Genomic DNA, 18,417 nt, shown 5'->3' on the forward strand with positions numbered 1-18,417 from the left:
AGACTAAGTGAGTGCAAGCACAGCTGTGCTATTTGACCAAAACCACCTTTTAAAGATTTCACATCATAACTGATTAATGTTCATGGAAACATTTTTGTTTTCTAACAACACAGTACTTTTCAAAAATCACTCCCTCACCTGACATACCCATTTTGTCAAAAGCATATTGCTGGCTAGCTTTAAAGAAAACAGTACAATTAGCAAAACCACAAGTCTGACCCAGCTCATTCTATTAGCTGAACAGATTAGCAGTAAACTCAAAAAAAACCCTCAAAGATAACACACATTTTCCCTTTAATAGAATTTTCTTTCTGAGGTTTTGTCATCACACAAAATTTTACCATTTCAGCTGAAGCTGTAAATTATGCCACTTAAACCAGTGTAACTGTTGTTTATGTACCAACTTAAATACAAATCTATCACATCACAGGCAGAAAATATTCACTGGTAAAGCAGTACAAGAAGCCGCACAAAATCAGCATCCATTTATCCAAGCAGGTGCAAAACTACTTTAACAGAGTAAAGTTTCTACATTTAGAAAAGCATTAATTATGAAGTTACTTAATGGTTATAGAAATACGCTGGAATATTTGCAAATTTAAGAGTTATTCTAATACTACTGTCATCAAAAATCACCATAGAAAGATACAGTAATTCCAGCTGGGATCAGAACTTCAAAACCAGACTTGCTCCTGCAACATTCAGCCTAACATCTGTGAACAAGATGCTCATTATCCTACAGGATTACAACCTAAAATACTTGGAAAGATCGACCAGAAACCAAAAGAGATAATTTCAACTTCTGTTCCTCACATCTATGAAATTCTAGTTACTTTGGATACCTCCATTAACAAGCAGACTTTGATCTGTAGTCTAGTTTCCACTTTAAATTATTTTTCAGTGATACATTCCGAAACTAAAAACATCACCAGGAAAAGCTTTTATTTTCCTATAGGGTAAACTTTGATAGCTAGATCCTGAAGAGGGGAAAAAAACAACCCAAACCAAAATATACCACTCCTGTCTGTAACTATAGAAAAGTTCAGTGTCGCAGTTCAAAACCTAAAATTAGACTCATCACCTGGGTTGCATTCACGTACTCCCCAGAACTCCTCCTTCTATATGCCTGTCCTGTTCTTGAGAGCAAAAAGAAAGGAATTTGAAGTACAGAGGAACTCCATTCTTCAGAGACTTAGATCTTTATATCATCGGTTTGGGAGGGAGAAAACAAAGAGAAGAAAAGGGAAGGAATAGGAAGAAAAGGTTTATCAGATATGCACTTAGAAAAGAATTTCCCTGTGTAAGTCTGTAGGAGAAAAAAAAAACTAGAACTCCAGGGAATATCTGAATCACCGATCCATCAAAACAGCTCTTTCCTATGCAGTCAGCAGCAAGGAAAGCACAAGATGTCTTGCTCCCATACAATTTAAATTGGCTAACAAGGACAGCACTCAAAAATTTCTGCTGAGAAGGCCAGATACTTAGGTAAGCATATCAACTGTACTAATAAAGCAGTGAAACATTGCAGACATGTACAGTAACACTATCATTAGGATCCAGTCAGCATTTCCAATAATACTCAGTTTTTGTAGTTCACTAGAGTAGTTCAGTAATTTCAAGTAATAACCAGAGAGTATTTAGCCTTCAATTTAAAGGTTTTTAGAGAGAGTCGGTCAGCAGACAGACTTACTCAATCTTGCTATGTAAGAAGTTAACAAGAATAAACCAATTTTTTTTCCTCCTTTTTTCCCCATCTGGTCTAACAACATGGATTGCTGTAAAGCTGCTGTGGTGGTGTGACTGGAGAACTACCTAGAAAACAAATGAATTCTTAAATTCCTACTCACCCAAGACTCATTCAGTTGTGAACTGAGGCACAGCTAAGGTTAATCATTCCAAACAAATACATAACACACTTTGCGAAAAACAACTTTTACTGCAAAACAAATCAGGTCAACCTCTTATCTACTCATAGGGACATAAGCAAACATGCATTCACATTAAAGGCATATTAAAAATGGGCAAAACCAACTAGACACAGTTAACTGTATAGAAGAAAAAAAAAATCTACACTTCCAACTTTCATTAATTCTAGCAAGTTTTATATGAGGGAAAAGAAAATCAATTCAGGAAACAAGGATACATATCACAGAGCTGTGAAATTAAAGTTGTCTTTAAAGATTTATTTCTGGAGTACGTTGATACACTATGAGCAGTTCCAGTACACTCACAATTATATAGCAAGTGTATTATTTATAGGCAGCCTGTAAAACACCCTGTGTCTTTTATTTTTCATAATGAGCAGGTAAGACCAGGGAACTGAACTCAGGGACTAACACGTTAACAAAGGTTAACAAATCCACCAGGTATGCAGCAAAATCTTCCTGTGGATTCCTACAGGATCAGCGCTCTGCCTGCATACGATCAGTTCAAATCCAGTCACACTAAGAGGGGCTGCTTGTTTTTTAGATCACAGATTTGCTGAGTTCAGTTAAGCACCTGAAAGACAGGAATCCAATTCATTAAAATAAAAATATAACTAATAATATCTTTAAGTAAAATCTTCAGAAAAAAAATCCAGATTGAATCAACAAACTGAACTGCTCTGAGGTCCTTTTTGACTCTACAGTTTCTTGCCAGTCCAAGGTTTGGTTTATTAACTAGTTATTCAGCATTTTTTTTTGCCATCACAGCCATGTTTGCAAGCCTACACCTACAAGCCTGCCTAACCACATTTGTATCAGCACATTCTGAGAAAATCTGGGCAGCAATCCCAAAGCGCCTCTGCAGAGGATAGAATACCCAGAGGACCTGCACAGAGAGCATTAATGACAGCCCAAGATGATGCAGTCTGTGACAACCCACCTCAGAGAGCGCGATCACAGGAAGACCAGCCACGCAAGTAAAGCCGGCGTACCCCATCAACCTCACAAAAAAACCTGCAACCCAAATGTGTTACCAGGATGAAGTTACATGACAGGATGAAATATATTTCATCCTCCACAGTTGCTCATTGAGCCATTTCAGATATAGAGCCTGCAATGCCAAGAATTAGTTACCTCTCTGGTTAGAAGTTAAAATATAAAATAAGACTTTCAAGACCTCTCTAGGTCAATATTGATAAAGTTTCCGTGGCTGCTGCTGCCTTAGCTATTTGAGTCCTGTAAATAAAGAGCATCAGTTTCCAGGCCTGTCAAATAGGCAGTTTAACTTCCTGCAGTACCAGACTCGTGCAACAAAAAGATCAAATAAATGGTGAAAAAACTTAGAAAAGTCCCTTTTAAAACATGTTCAAACTCAAGACATGCAACCAAAAAAATTTTCCAGAAAAACTCCACGAGATTAAGTACCCACTTCTGAATGTTCCTTTCAAGTATGCAACTAATTATAAAGCAGCAGGGCTTCTCTAAAATGAAAGGAAATGTTAAAAAAGTAAAGGCAGGGAAACTGGCACATGGATGTCTGAATCATACTGAAGGTGCTAGACATTAACATTCACTTAAAAAGCAAAACTACAGTGAACTGTCCACTTTATAACCACATCAAACATTGCCAGGTGTATGTGGAGCTAAAAAAGGACACAGAGTAAATCACCACACAAATATAAAGAGTTCCAGAGGACTGAAAGAGAAGCTATCCACATGTCTGTGTGAAGAAGAGGAAACCAACTTAAGTTTAGCAAACAGCTTAGAGAATGTTTTTGAGAGTGTAACACGAAACACTAAGCAGGCTTATACAGTTTTCAACGACACACCCATTTGTTCACATCTTATTGGCATGATGTGCCTTTCTGCATCTGCACCACGGACTCCAGCTGCTGAACTGAAGTGAGATACTAATCTCTTTCCATCATCTCCAAAGGAAGGAATTCCCCGGTATTTCTTCCAACACACGTTGCTCAGTTCGTATCTCCGTAACAATTAGGTTGCTTTAACATCAATAGTTCCTCCCAAGACAGATATAAACAAGGTGAATCCTGTGTTTTGGACAAGCAGCAGCTTTATGTTGCTCTCTAAGCAACATAATGGTGGTCACAAAGACGACTATTTCCTAAAGCTAATGAGTTTAGGAATTAATAACATTAAATCCCCTCATGACATTATAGCTTAAAAAACAGCAGCTGATTACCACAGTTATTAAAACTAACTAGAAACAAAAAGATACAGTTTCTCACGCACAGGCAGCTCGTTATTTAAGATAACTGGCAAAAATAAGCCAAGGTTGCAGATAAATCAAAATTACAGGCTGCAATAGCTTAACAGTTCTCACCTTAAAAAAAAATTTTTTCAATTTTTAAATCTATCTTCACTAACCTATAAACAAAAGTGACCAAAGAGAGTAATTAAAAATTATTTCCTTCTTCCCCTCCCAAGTTTGATCTCTGGGGGTGCATTACACACACAAAAAACCCCTAATACAAATTCAATTAAAAGTATCCAAAGCCCAAGCCCACAAAACAAGTTAACAGAAACTCGTGTACTAAAAATTGCAGAAGAAACAAATACAGCAACACCTACAGATTTAAAAGTATTTTGAATGAGATCACAAATGGCTAACATTTATAAGTCAAACATATTACTGAAATCTCCTTTCTCACTGGCAAACAAAAGGCGGTTTTTTGCCAAGAATGTCTGCTATTCTCCCTTTTCTACTGACACTTACGTGCGTTAAACAAAAAGCCCACCCTTTTTTCACTTTATTCTCCCAGTCACATTATTTATGCACCACCCCCACACACACCCCCAAAAAGATAGCACAACCAAAAGATAAGAATCCCTCTAAGAGTGGCCATCTGTCACAAGTGTACTTAGTACACAGAACCACTCTCGATCACAGAAAAAAACTGAAAATTCTCATCACAAACCTTATTTTAAAAGACTACAGAAGGTCTCAGAAAATCGACTAACATGACATAAGTAGGAAAGAGAGAAAAAGCCCTGTTCTTCACGCTACGGAGAGGCTGCTTCTTACATAAGCATTACCATATGCTTTAGGGCCCGTCTCCAGGAGGGAATAACCGGGCCTCCCCTCTTCCCACCTGACCGCCTGAACCCAGGCGCACGCCACAGCCCTGTGTCTCACCCGTGAAGGCGTGCGGCGTCTGGCCACCAGAAAAAGGGCTAGGGGGTATTTACAGCCGGCTGCGGAAACCAGGAGGTAAAGCCGGACCCCAGAGAGGGAGGGGAGCACCGCAACCTCCACAGCGAAGCCAGCACCTCGGTCACGACTGCAGCACCCAGCGACTCATCCTCTGGGCCTGAGTCAAGCTCCACAGCCGGGCCGAGCACACGTAGGCATGCATGCAGGCATGCATGCATGCGGGCGTGCAAACTCTACGGCCCCCCCCAAGCACACTCCCCAACCGGCGACTTATTTCCTGCCCGCCGCCTGCCAGGCGACACTCGCGCATCCATCCCCCGCGCTGCAGCAAGCCGCTCGCATCCTTCCGCGGGCCCCGCCGCCTTTGAACTCTAGTAACCCCTGCGAAGCTCGCTGCAAGCCAGCGCCGGCGGAGGGAGGGGAGAGAGGAGGGAAGGGGGAGGGAGGGGAGGAAGAGGGAGGGGAGGAGGGGGGCGCTGCGCAGAGGAAAGGCCAGGGAAGCCCCCGCCACACGAACGCGCGCACACGGACACGCACACGCGTGCGAGCAGCGGGGTGCGCGGAGCTGCGCCCCGGGCTGTGCGCCCCCGCGTGCGCGAGCGGCGCGCGCCCCCGCAGGCGCGCGGGAGGGGTGGGCGGGGGGCGCCTCGGCCCCCCGCGACGCCCCGAGGGGCGGGGGAGGGGCACGCGCATGTCTGAGGCGGCGGGTGGGGAATCACCTGGGCCGGCGGGGTCGTCGCCGCCGCCTCCTTCTCTTGCTCCTGCTCCCCGGTGGCGCGGCGGGCCTCCCCGCCTCACAGCGACGGCGGCGGCTCGGTGCCCGACGGCGGCAGACCGGCTCCTCGAGGCACCATGGCCGCGCCGCGCCGCCTCAGGGCGCCGACACCCTACGGCCCCACAGACGGGTGGCCATGGCCCCGCTGCCTGCGCGCGCGCGCCGCCCCGCTCCGCGCATGCGCCCGCCCCGCCCACAGCACCGCCCCGCGCGCCCGCCTCGGGCCGCCGGCGCCCGCCTGCGCCGGCGCGGCGCAGCGCGGCGCGGCGCGGGGGGCGTGAGGTGCCTGCGGAGCGGCTCCTCCGCCCCCGCGCTGCCCTCCGCTGCAAACGTGCCCGGGGGCGCGGGTCGGAGAGAGCAGAACGCGCTTTTTGAGTGGAAAGCAGAGTTTTGGGCGTAGGAATTTGGCTGGGGAGGCTGCCCGCCAGCGGGGCGCTGACCTTAACGCCGGGGCAGCTCGGCGCCAGCCGCCCTCCAGCCACGCTGTTACCCCCCGCCCCCCGGAAAGGCAGAGGTTTGGGTTTAAATTCCGATGGGAGACCAGGGTTTTAGTTCTGGTTTGGTTTGGGGTCCGCCCGGGACGTGAAGGACTCGTCAGGGCAGCTGCAAATCTGACAGATGACTCACAGGAGTCAGCCCGCAAAACTGGAGGTAGCGTCTGGGCAGATGTTTGAAAAGGCAGCTCAGCTATTTTAATAATATTCTGTGCTGGCCTTGTGGAACGCAAAATGCTGGATTAATTTAAAACATTAGAGTTGACTCGGGTTTTTCCAGTGGAGTACTGCAGAATCTGTAGTCACCTTTGTTGTGAAATCGACCAGAAAAATACTGGACTTTCTGTTCTTTCACGTTGTCATTTTTCAGCTGGAGACCTGTGCTGGGGGCAGCTCCCTCACCGCACAGACCCCTGTGCAGGAGCACACGCTTCGCAGTCTGCACTCACAGCCCTTGCATGAAAAGTCTCACTAATATTTACTCATTCTGTAAAGGTTGCGTGGCCAGGCCCCAGCATGCACTCTTAAGTGCTAAGGAAAAAAACGTGACCCAAGAGAAGTAATGTTTTTTACCTTAATGTTTGAAAAACTACAAAGCCATGTTGTCTGGGACATGAAAAAAACTTTGCTGCAGTGAGGAATGAGGGAATACATTGAACTGGAAAATCCTGTAGTTCACAAGGGTTGGGCTAGCCAACTTAATAATTGCTTTTTTCCTTCCATCTCTAATGAGGACTGGAGCATTCACAGATGTAGGTATTAACAACGCGTAGCCTCAACACAATGTCTTTAACTCTATGAATTAGACATATTAAAATAAGGGGTTTGGGTGTCTGTCAACATTCTGCTTTGCAAAATTGCCCTTGTCAAGTACCCAAAGGTTTTCAAAACGCCAGAAGAAAAAGATAGTTTGACCATATCAAAACTGTGGTAGGGCTCTGCCCTGCTGTGTATTCTCAGATGGTTCTATTTGGTGTTAACCTGGACCCATCTCCTCCCAAACTCCAGTCAGCCCAGAATGCACAGGAAGGAGACCAAATGGCACAACTGACACAGGTCTCCCAGAGGGAAGCCCCTCCTCAGGCACCATAGAGGAGCTCAGCTTACTGATACAATTTTTCACAAGCTTCGGATTTTAATGCTATTTAAAAAATAACAGGCTTTTTACTGTAAAGTTTTTAGTTTAAAGCTATCAGTCCATGCAACTCAGTAATTCTTCGCTTTAGAAAGAACAAATAAGCACGTCCAGCCAAACTACGGACATGCATATACATGTGATTGTTACTCATAAGCACTTTGTGCTCTGGTCAGGCTTACAAGGATCAGAGACCCTTCTGCACAGGGCTTCTCTGATCCACCGAGTTTCTCTCCTAAGCAATTACTTTCCTCCTTTGTCACTTAACAGGTCCCTGCATGACAAGTACTTGCAGCTCTTGTTTTATGCATCCTTTTATTAATCATGCCACTATCACCTAATCCTTTTGTTGTATCTGGCGTAAACACACTGCGACAAGCGAGGGAAGGCAGGCAGTCGACTCAATGTGAGTGATAAGGCCAGCTTCAACTTTATTGTAAAACCCTACACATATTTATACACTAAGTTCTACCTTATGCATACTTGTCTCACAATCATTGGCTTAGCTCTAAAAATTACATTATCATATTCCTCCTACTTTCGGTTACTGCTATGTGGTCCGGGTTCCATCCTGTTTTTCTTATACTGTACTTTCTCAAAGTTGCTTATCTGCACAGAGCAAGGTCAGCATGACTTTCTTTTCTCCCTTCTCAGCATGACTCAGAATTTTCCCACCGCGGCCTAGTCTGGCTAACTTTCTCCAACAATTCCCCCTTTTTCTTTTTGGACCACCAATACATTGTGGTTCATTTTTACAACATTATTTAAAATACAGTGATATGCTATTTTTACTATAACTATAATTGTTAATAAAATACCAAGCCAGCGCTTGCGCAGTGCCTATGTTAGGCACTAGGGAAGCAAATACATTGGCTGTGGTTGACCATAATTCTATATTGTCGTTACAATCTGCTTGCAATTGATGTATAGACCTTTTGTGTCGATTTGTCGCTACTGTAGTTATATTGAGCCAACTTTGTCGGCTAACTGTGAGCAGAGTTAATTTACCTACATAACAAGGCCCTCCAAAGGCGTTCTTTGGAATGCCAGGCCATGCTCGATCCCCACAGATCAAAAAATATCCGGGGGGAAGAGCTTTGGCCGTATCATTGTTCCACAAAGAGTTATTGGTTCCCTTCATACTCCGTCCATAGGCACTGAGTGTTTTGGAAGCGTTATAATTCCCACAATATTGGCCTATTTCGAATCCTTTCGTAAAAGGTGAAACAACAGTCCAACAGGTGGTATTAACAAAAGGGTTGTTATCATCAGTGCGGCTGCTTATGCCGATCAATGACTGAAAGGTCTGGGCCTGTGCGGCAAAGCGGCTAAAACTGCCAAACACAAAACATGTCTGAGTAGTAACATTATCAGTTGCATTTCCAGTTTTTTCTGACCCCAAAAGGTCAATTTCTTGGGGGTCCCAAGGGAGAGTGTGATTTAGGGCTCTTATTAGTTGTACCGAGCAATTTGCTACAGTAACATTTATACAATTAACTGTTACAGCCGTCCAATTATCAAAATCTCTGGCAATAATTTCAGGAAAGCCTATCAGACATGTTTTAAAGGGCTCAGTTGCCGTAGCTGAACTCAGGCAAAAATCTGTCATCCCAGTTTTATTCGCCCACGCCACCCATAAGTTCGCACGGCTGGGCAACGGCATCGCTGGGATCAGTACAGACAGAGCTGCATTGATCATCATCAGCAACAGCAGCTTTGGTCCAGCGGCTTGGAATCCACTTCGGCCCTGTGGGAGTAAGTACACACATATAACCTCTACCCATATACTTCACTTCTGCTGGACCTTTCCACAGTCCGGTTGCTGGATCTCTATACATAACGAAAACTGGCTTGTCATCCTTATTTTCTTTAGGATAACCATGCACCCATGCTGGTGGCTCTTTCTGATCTGCAAAAATACGTAAATGATTTAGCACAAAAAGAGTCTTAACAAGTCTTTCTTGTACATCTGAGATTTCCCTAAATTTTTGCAAATATTGTTTCAGCGTTTGATGCGCCCTTTCAATGATAGCTTGTCCCGTGGGTGAGTGCGGAATACCAGCAGTATGTCGCACTCCCCATGTTTGGAAAAAATGTTTCACTTTGGCGCTTGTGTATGCAGGGCCATTGCCAGTTTTTATCGTTTGTGGCACTCCCATAACTGCAAAACAACTAGTCAAATGTCGCATTACGTGGAGTGCTCGTTCTCCTGTTTGTGCCGTGGCCCATATAAATTTGCTATAGGTGTCAACCGTAACATGTATATATCTCAGTCTGCCAAAGTCAGCAACGTGAGTCACATCCACTTGCCACAATTCTCTGGCCTCGAGTCCCCTGGGATTCACGCCGATTCCGAGACCAGGCCCATGGTGGCTACACGTAGGACAGGCCCACACAATCCCCTGTAAAATGTCCATAAAATATCCATAAATGTACACAAAATGTCCACTGCATTCATTTAGTCCATGACTTTGGGCTCCATCTGTTATGGTGGTCACTCAGGTCAGCAGAGGTGGTGCGTTGCGTGGAGTTACTGGGCACCAAAGCCGGCTCAGGTCGGGTCACTGCTGCACTTGCGCTGCTCCTTGTAAAGTTTGTCCTCCGTTGGTTCAGGTGGTTCCTGCTGCTTGGGCATGGGCTTATCCACAGTCACAGACGCCTCGGGGTGTCCTGTCCCGCATGGACTCAGCCACAGGTCACAGTCCCTTTGATTCGAGTTCACGCTGCAGTTCCAGCCTGTCCAGCACAGCAGCACAGAAGCAGCAGCGATGCCCTGGCCATCTGCCGGCCCAGGCGCATCCCCATTGCTGTTATCAGAATGTTCCCAGGCACAGCACAGTAAGACGATCAGCAGTGCAGCAGTACAGCAAGCAGCAAGAGCAAAAAAGCAGCCACTAACGAGCACAAGACTCTAATACACATTAAGGCAAGCAAGCCCCATGGCAAGCACAAGAGCCTGCGAATTAATAGCTAAACAGCAGTAACAGCTATAAATTCAATCTAGCACATTCCAATCAAACGTGTCGTTATCTTGAATTGTAGTCTTTGGTTGCATTCCGGTAAATATCCATTCTAATACTCTCACAGTCTCCCCCTTTTTCTTTTTGCACTGCGTGAGTGCACCAATAAAATGTGTGGGGCCGTGCAAAACGGTTAAGTCCACAGGTAAGTCAGGGTCAATACGATCCACTGCTCGGTCAACGATGTGGGTACTGAGTTTTTGAATCACAATCGATAAGTCCTCGTAATATAAAAAGTCCTTGGAGACCACTGGATGATCGCCCCAACAACAACGCTCCATGAGATTGTCCATTGATAACTATGGGCCCTTTAATTCCTGTAGCAATTTTTCGCGGCCGGTCGTCAATTAGCGTGACATCTACTGCTGTTGCCAGATCCAGTCCGAGGCTCCCCCTGGTTGCTGGTCGAAGTTGGGTTGCTGGTCGAAGCTGGGCAATGGCGTCTGGTATCTCTGCACTGTCGTTTGGTTGGGGGCTGCCGTTGGCCTGAAGGTGACCGGAGCCGCGATTGGTGTTGGCGCGCTGCGGCTCTTGGCGCTCGGTTTCCCGTTTCCCGAATGCCGGCAGACCGTAGTATTATGATTATTCATTTGACAGTTCTGGCAGCTCCCGACATTGTCGACGCAGATGTCCTGGGTAGCCACATCGGAAGCACTTATACTCTCGTCGGCCAGTCGTCTTACTTTGGTGGGCATCCGGAGGCTTCAGTGGGGCAAGAGCTGCAAACGCCTGTCCCTGCGCCTTGACTAATTTTTCCCCTAGTTCTCTGGTTGTTTCAACTAACATGGCTTGAGCTCCTACAGGAACTCTACTCATTCGCTCTAATATGACTTCTATGGTGGCGTCTAAGGGTAAGGTGACAAGGATGCCCTTCGTATAAGTATTACAATTCTCTAATACACACTGTCTCAGCAAAGGTCCTTTCATAAAATCTGCCATATCTGCGTGGTCAATAGCGTCTGTGACTCTATCTACAAAAGATGCAAAAGGCTCCTCTCTTCCTTGTTTAATTGACATATATGAGGGAGGAGCTGGTGTAGTTTTAACTTTCTGCAAGGCTTCTCGTGCTAATTTCATAGATTCTAACAACACGTCTGGGCCAGTTTGCATCTGCATTTCTACAGAGGCAAAAGGACCTATACCTATTAGTTGTTCTACAGTTACTCCAGCTAAACGATCATTTGGGGCTCGGGGCGAGTGCGCAGATATTTCACAAAGTCTTTGCCAGTGAGCTTGCCAAAGTAATTGTTGTGATTGCTTCAAAATAAGCCTCATTATGTTCTTAATATCTTCTGGACATAGCATTCCGCTACCCCAGATATAGTTTAGCATTTGCCTTGCACATTAACTGTGTTTCACAATTGATTTAATATTTTCCAATCTAGGGCCTGATGCACCCCAGTCATAGCCCCCGCGTTATCTACCTGGTAGATTACCGGGAAGGCTTGAGGGCTAATTTGATCTAATAAATCAAAATCTTTTTGTTCAACAGCTTCTCGTGCTATTTTGTCCCAACTAACCCGCACTAAACGCGGCTGTTGATGAGCTTGGGACGGGGGGTGGGGTGGGAGGGGGTGGGGGGAGTGGGGGGGGTGAGGCCTTTAGAAGACTTTCAGCTTGAGCAGTCTCCTGTCCGCTACCGTCTACCCTCTCATTTTCACTTGGACCCTCCCCCTCCCTTTCCCCCGGTGGTGCGGAGGGACAAGCCCTTTCTGTCGGCGGATCAGGAGGGGGACGAGAGGGTCGGCAAACAACGGGAACAGGAATTCCCGAAGGCGGAGGTGAAAAGTAGTCACCCCCTGCTGTGAGACGTCCAGCGGCAGGATCGGACTGCTCAAGCCGATCTGAGGCGGCTGTAGCTTTTCGCCTTTCAGTTTTATATCTTTTTATACAATTAATAACATCTCTCCAAGATTTCATTAATTTGCTTGCTGATTTATCATCATCAATTACTAGATCCCACAAACAATCTCCATAAGAACGCCACTCGTCTACTTCAAACATACTTTCAGGGTCTTTAAAAAACCCTTTCGCTTTCCCTAACGCAATTAACCCAGCCAGGTCTTTTAATTGGCTTACTCCCCGCTCTTCTAAAAAGCATTTTAAAATATCGAAGGCTACCTCTACTTCCATTGCGCGCTTCTCTTGACCCTCTTAATTATCTGGTCGTTTGCAGCCTTTTCCCACGGGTAGCCTTCTATCGGACGGCGAACCCCTTTTAATCATCCTGGGTTCAAGCACGGATCAGGCACGCCGCGACAGCGTCTACTGATCTTCTGCTCCCTGGTCGCTGCTACCAGTGCTTCTCCGATCTCGCTGTCCGGTGGAAAACAGGGATGGGGGGTCCCTGTTCGGGCGCCACTTGCGACGAGCGAGGGAAGGCAGGCAGTTGACTCAATGTGAGTGATAAGGCCAGCTTCAACTTTATTGTAAAACCCTACACATATTTATACACTAAGTTCTACCTTATGCATACTTGTCTCACAATCATTGGCTTAGCTCTAAAAATTACATTATCATATTCCTCCTACTTTCGGTTACTGCTATGTGGTCCGGGTTCCATCCTGTTTTTCTTATACTGTACTTTCTCAAAGTTGCTTATCTGCACAGAGCAAGGTCAGCATGACTTTCTTTTCTCCCTTCTCAGCATGACTCAGAATTTTCCCACCGCGGCCTAGTCTGGCTAACTTTCTCCAACAACACACTGCTCCAAACCCTGGACTCCTGCAGAGAACACGGGAAAACAACGGCTTCACCAGTCTCCCGCCACCCCACTGTTCTGCCTGGCTCTGCCTACTCACTGCGTCACTGCTCGCTAATACTTGCCAGTACCCCACTTCTTATCACAAGGAGTATGAGCCAGCTGTCATATAAGGCATAAGAATTTCAGCTTCATTTCTAGGGCCTGCTTGTCTTTTCATGCCGTACATGGAAAAAAAATCATGAGTCACTTCTTTTCTGTTCTTTGTGGGCTTGGTTCAATGCTGACTGAGGTCGGGGCGATGGCGCAGGATCTGCAAGTCCTACCGCCTGTCTTCAGTGCTGCTTCTGAGAAAAAAGACAGCAAGCAGCAGAGAGACAAATATATATTCACAACTGAAGACAGCGACAGGTATTTACAGGAGATGGAGTGGAAATCTCTATTATTATTTTAGAAGTATTTATAACATGAAAGTATTGTAGCAAATCACCAAAGTTCTCGCTTCAGTTTGCAAGCAAACCTGTGCTTTTGTGAAGTAACATATTTTTTATTTTATTCTATCATCTCTCGGCATTTAATTCTGAAAATGTGTTACTTCACAAAAGCACAGGTTTTCTAATGGGTAGATCAGGTATGTGGCGTTACCACTGGCTTGTCAGGCATCTCTCTTTAAAAGCACCTCAACTTTCTGCTTCATTTCTCTGGAATTTTAAAAGCCTTTCCTGCATTTGACACTGGGTGGCTAAGAATTCTGAATTCAATGATTGTTTATCTCTCATTATTAAGAGGCGTTTGGATTCCAAACTTCCAGTGATCAGCAACTGAGGATGGAAGGGGGCCGCTATGGTAACATCTCATTAAAACTTTCAAAAGACCTTCGCAGAGTTCAGATAATGTGGAAGCTTGATTTGTCCTTGCGGCTGGACAAATGCCAGCACCCCAAACTGCTTACAAAGAAAATCACTCATAAGAATTCTCAAGAGCAGCAAAATATGCTGACATGGAAGGACATTGCATGCCTAAGGTGGACAATAACAGGGGCAGTTTTATTTGAAGCTTTTCACAAGCCATTGTTTCAAAAAATATTCATACATACATATGTAAAAGCAAAGGAATGTCTTAACAAATAGGTTATATTACATAAAGTCAGACAAAAGTTAAATAATGCAAAAATTAAGATTGCCTGCGAAACCTAATTTGGTGCCTCATGTGTATGCCTTGTAATACTGATGGCAGCCAGCTGCCAAAGCCTTTGTATTCTCTTCTTGCAATTCTACCCCATTCACTAAATGAAGGAACAAATAAACTTTAATTCCTGCAGAAACACGTACCCAGACACGGGAATTGGGAGCATTACTGGGTCCCACAGTAGTAACAGAGCCAGTGCATCTCTCTGTCTGATTTACCTACTGTCACTCTGTAGCCCCATCTCAGAAATTCCTCTGCTTTTCCCTACCTGTGACCCTATTTCCTAAATTTCTCCCCATCACTTAGTTTCTCATCAACCCTCATTTTTCCTCTCATTCTCACTACTTTTCAGAGCCCCTTCTAGCAGTTCAGCTAGTTCCAGTTTCTCAATGTCATATTTACTTTCTTCAGGAAACCACTTCTGCGGTACCTCTGATAATTACATATCTCATATAATTACATATATTTTTACCATTTTCTTAACACTGGAGAGCGCTGACTCCAAACAAAAAACCAGCTGCTGTGATTTACAACTTACCTAAAGGAAAGCCATACCAATCTCTGTGTTGAGAAGCTAGAGAGCTGGGTGGTGATGTAAGGAAAGTGATGAATCGCGTTTTGTTCGGCGAACAAAAGCATCACAGTTCTCTCCCAAGATCCCTTGCCAGTGGGGCATAATCTAGCATACAAAGAATCGAAGTAAATAAAATAAAAATAATTGGGCTGAATAGCGGTAGAAGAATAACAGTTGCATTCAGAAAGTGGAGAATCATATGGTATACTGGTACAAGCTTCTAGTATTTATAGCATCTCACAGTGCCAACATTAATTAAATAATCCTGAAAAAACTCCTGTAAGGAAACTATATAAATATTATTCTAACCTCCACGTTACTGATAAGAAAGCTGAGACAGAGACTTACTGTATTAGTGATAACTTGAATATGTGTTTCATTTCCAACTTGAGACATTTCCACGTCTCCAGCTGAGCTGCCAGCTACTAAAGCACACCACATTATTGAACACTGGAAATTCAGCTCTCGGTGTTTTGCCCAGTCACACAGTGACTCAGAATCAGAGCTTGCATTCAAATGCTACATTTCTAGGGCACAGTGATGGCTGTGTCCAGTAAACCATGCTGTCTGTTGTATTACATTGAAGGGGTCATGAAGAGCACAGAAGGGTTGCACACACATCTGCACTGGGCTGGAACCACTTGGATGGTAGAGACTTGAAGAGTTTGACATTCTCAGACATCATTGCTTCTGCCTGCTTAGAACAAATTATAAAACAGAGAAAAAGGACTGGGAAAAAATAATAAATAAGAAAGTATTGTAGGAAATAGTAAAAAGAGTCGAGAGGGGAAACCAAAAAGGGTAAAACAGATTAAGAGTAAAATACACTGGTACTAAGCTGTATTTTAAGGATTCTTCTATTCCTAGTGGAGAATATGGGCTCTGCTCTAGATTTTTCCCTAACGTGGGTTCAATTTAGAAGTGGGGTAGAGAGACTGGCGCATATTCAAATGAGTTTCCTGAGCAATTTGGGAAAAAAAAAAAAAGGTTCTAAAACCGTGAAATCTGGGATGTTGTCCCATTCATAGTCTGCATCACATTAACATCCGCACTGACTCTCCACCATTAGTCACTGAATACAACAAATATTTAGCATCTCTCAGACCTGCAATGTCATCACCTTTTGCTTTCTAACTTCACATAGAGATGCGATCTAATCTTCCTCTTAATTCTCAAAGCAACCTTTGAGCTTTCCACACTGTTTTCATCTTCAAATGGATTTTAAAGGATTCTTACCTAGCATCCCCCAGAGTTGCTAGTGGGAATTTTGCTGTCTTATATGCAGCATGAACAGCAATTTAGGAGATGAGCTCCTAGGCTTCAGTAGTTATGCACAGGAGCGTATTCCTCAAAACGCTCAGAAATGCTTTTTGTGAACATGAAGTACTGGCAGGGAGCCAGCAGGCATCAATTTGACATGCAGTCACTTTTTTTATTTCACCTTGGAGCATCCCAGGACATAGTGCACATCAAGGTGAAAGGGAACGCGCATCTGCTTTAAAATTTCCCCACTGCTTTTCCTTCCTCCTTGCTCTGCTAGTTTACCACAGTGTAAACCCAGAGAGTACCACCACAAAACAAACTCCTCGGCACAAAGAAAAGATTATGCTGTTTAGGCTCTGAATTGTAATTATATGGTCTTAGTCAAATTACTTTACCACTTTGCACTTATTAATGTTAGGATTGAGCACCACCATGCGTTTTCACAGCTAAGTAAAAGGACGTATTTATCTGTGCCACATGAATGTTGTCAGGATCAGAGCATTTTTCAACAGCGCCTAGCGCAAGGACATCCTCGTCATAGCTCAGGATACTAAAACACCAGTATCATACCAGAAATGAAATATGCATAAATACTTATAAATACTTTTTCATATTACTCCTCAAACAGAAAAAAAAAAACAAACCAACCCAAAACCAAAACCCTACTGCCTCCTCTTCAAGAGAGCTTTTTCAAAGCCAACCAGAAAATAATAAAAAATATTTTTAAAAGATTACAAATAGAGAGGCGATCACACTGTATAACATTTTCGTAGCCCGAATTTTTAAACATGCCTGGAGGGTGCATAGTTTTATGACAGGGTGTGACTTTAATTACTAGTTGCAGCTTTGGAAGCTTTCCAGCACTACTGTAATGCGCTGCCTCTGTGCGGAGGACAACTGCGTATCATTAAAGGAAAAAGCAAACCCTTCGTGACTGGGATACATACATAATGACTGGTTTTATGAGGATTTACGTGCAGTGAGAAGCTAAACTCGACATGAACAGTCACTACAGTAGTCTCCCATTTGTACTACTTTTTTGGAAACCAAAATGCTTTTATGCTAAAACCTGAACATAGAACAGAACTTAAAATACGTATCCAGGCAGGAAATTCATTAAATTCATATCCACTCAGGAAAGAAATCAGGCTTCTATGCAGTTTTTGTTTATACTGCACTTCTTCACTGAGATTTACTTACACTAGGAATGGCTCTTAAAAGTTACAGGAGCCCTTCTGAACAAACTTGTACTTGGTGCACGGCTGCTCACCTCTGCTCTTTTGTTCTCTTCCCTATTTATCACCAAACGAAAAAGAGAGAGAAAAATGATCTAACCTCTCTACAGAGCAAGACCCATGATGAGGGAGGACTGAAACTTTCACTCCCTCAAATTTAACAGCGTCTCTGCTGATGCCAAGGGGAACTGCAGCCTGTATCATCTCCACTTGATTTCACATACACAAAAAACCAGACTTCACCACAGAACAATTTTTCCTTTAAACTATTTCTGCAAAGCAGAATACCTGAGTGCAAAAGGCCATCTTTGTGCAAAATACATTTTTTCTTCTACATCTGTGCACAAAACCACTGCAGCTGAAGCCAGTTCCCAAGAATCCCAACAGTAGCTGAGAAGTGACCCCTGATTCAACAGACACAAAATAATATGCCTGTAAAGAGTCAGCACAGAAGCTATGAAAGTTTTGAGTCAGGATCCCTGGGTACAGAGCAATGTCCTTTCAGGGTTAATAATGAAAAAAGAGACACCGGTGGCAATAGCTGCATATGGAAGTTGCCTCTGCTGGCCTCCCCGGGTCCAGTGCAGTTCAGCCTCACAACCGGCGATGAAGGGAGCGGGGGACCTGGGCAGGACCCTTGCTCCGTGGCTGCCGTGGATTTTACCTCACAAAACCGCGATTTCCTGCGTGAACCCGACAGGAGCAGCCCCGAGGAGCTCTCCTCAGGCGGGCATGCGAGGAAAGCTCTTCTTCTCGTTAAAGAAGGTGAAACCTCTCGCTCGCCTCACAGCCTGACCGGTACACGAACAGGCAGGTTCACCCCGCCCTCCCCAACACCGCTCGGTCAGAGGTGACCGGGCCCGCCGGGGCGAGCAGCGGCCGCACGGGCGGCTCCCGCGGCGGGCCGCCCGAGCCCCGCTCAGGGATGACCG

The 18,417-nt window shown here is 44.7% G+C and overlaps 1 protein-coding gene across 4 annotated transcripts in view; it reads right to left on the bottom strand.

The window, feature by feature from the left end:
- RNF145 (ring finger protein 145) overlaps positions 1 to 18,406 on the bottom strand; it is a 58,820-nt gene extending 40,414 nt beyond the window's left edge. For 2 of the 4 annotated variants that reach the window (XM_075164308.1, XM_075164305.1), the window contains exon 1: positions 5,820 to 6,041. The gene's annotated coding sequence lies outside the window, so the exon portion shown is untranslated. Of the gene's footprint in view, positions 1 to 5,819; positions 6,045 to 18,149 lie in introns of those variants that run through there. The other 2 variants (XM_075164307.1, XM_075164306.1) reach the window with 2 other exon arrangements.
- Positions 18,407 to 18,417: the final 11 nt, after the last annotated feature.

The sequence above is a fragment of the Calonectris borealis genome, chromosome 15 (genome assembly GCF_964195595.1).
Source record: "Calonectris borealis chromosome 15, bCalBor7.hap1.2, whole genome shotgun sequence".
NCBI lineage: Eukaryota > Metazoa > Chordata > Aves > Procellariiformes > Procellariidae > Calonectris > Calonectris borealis.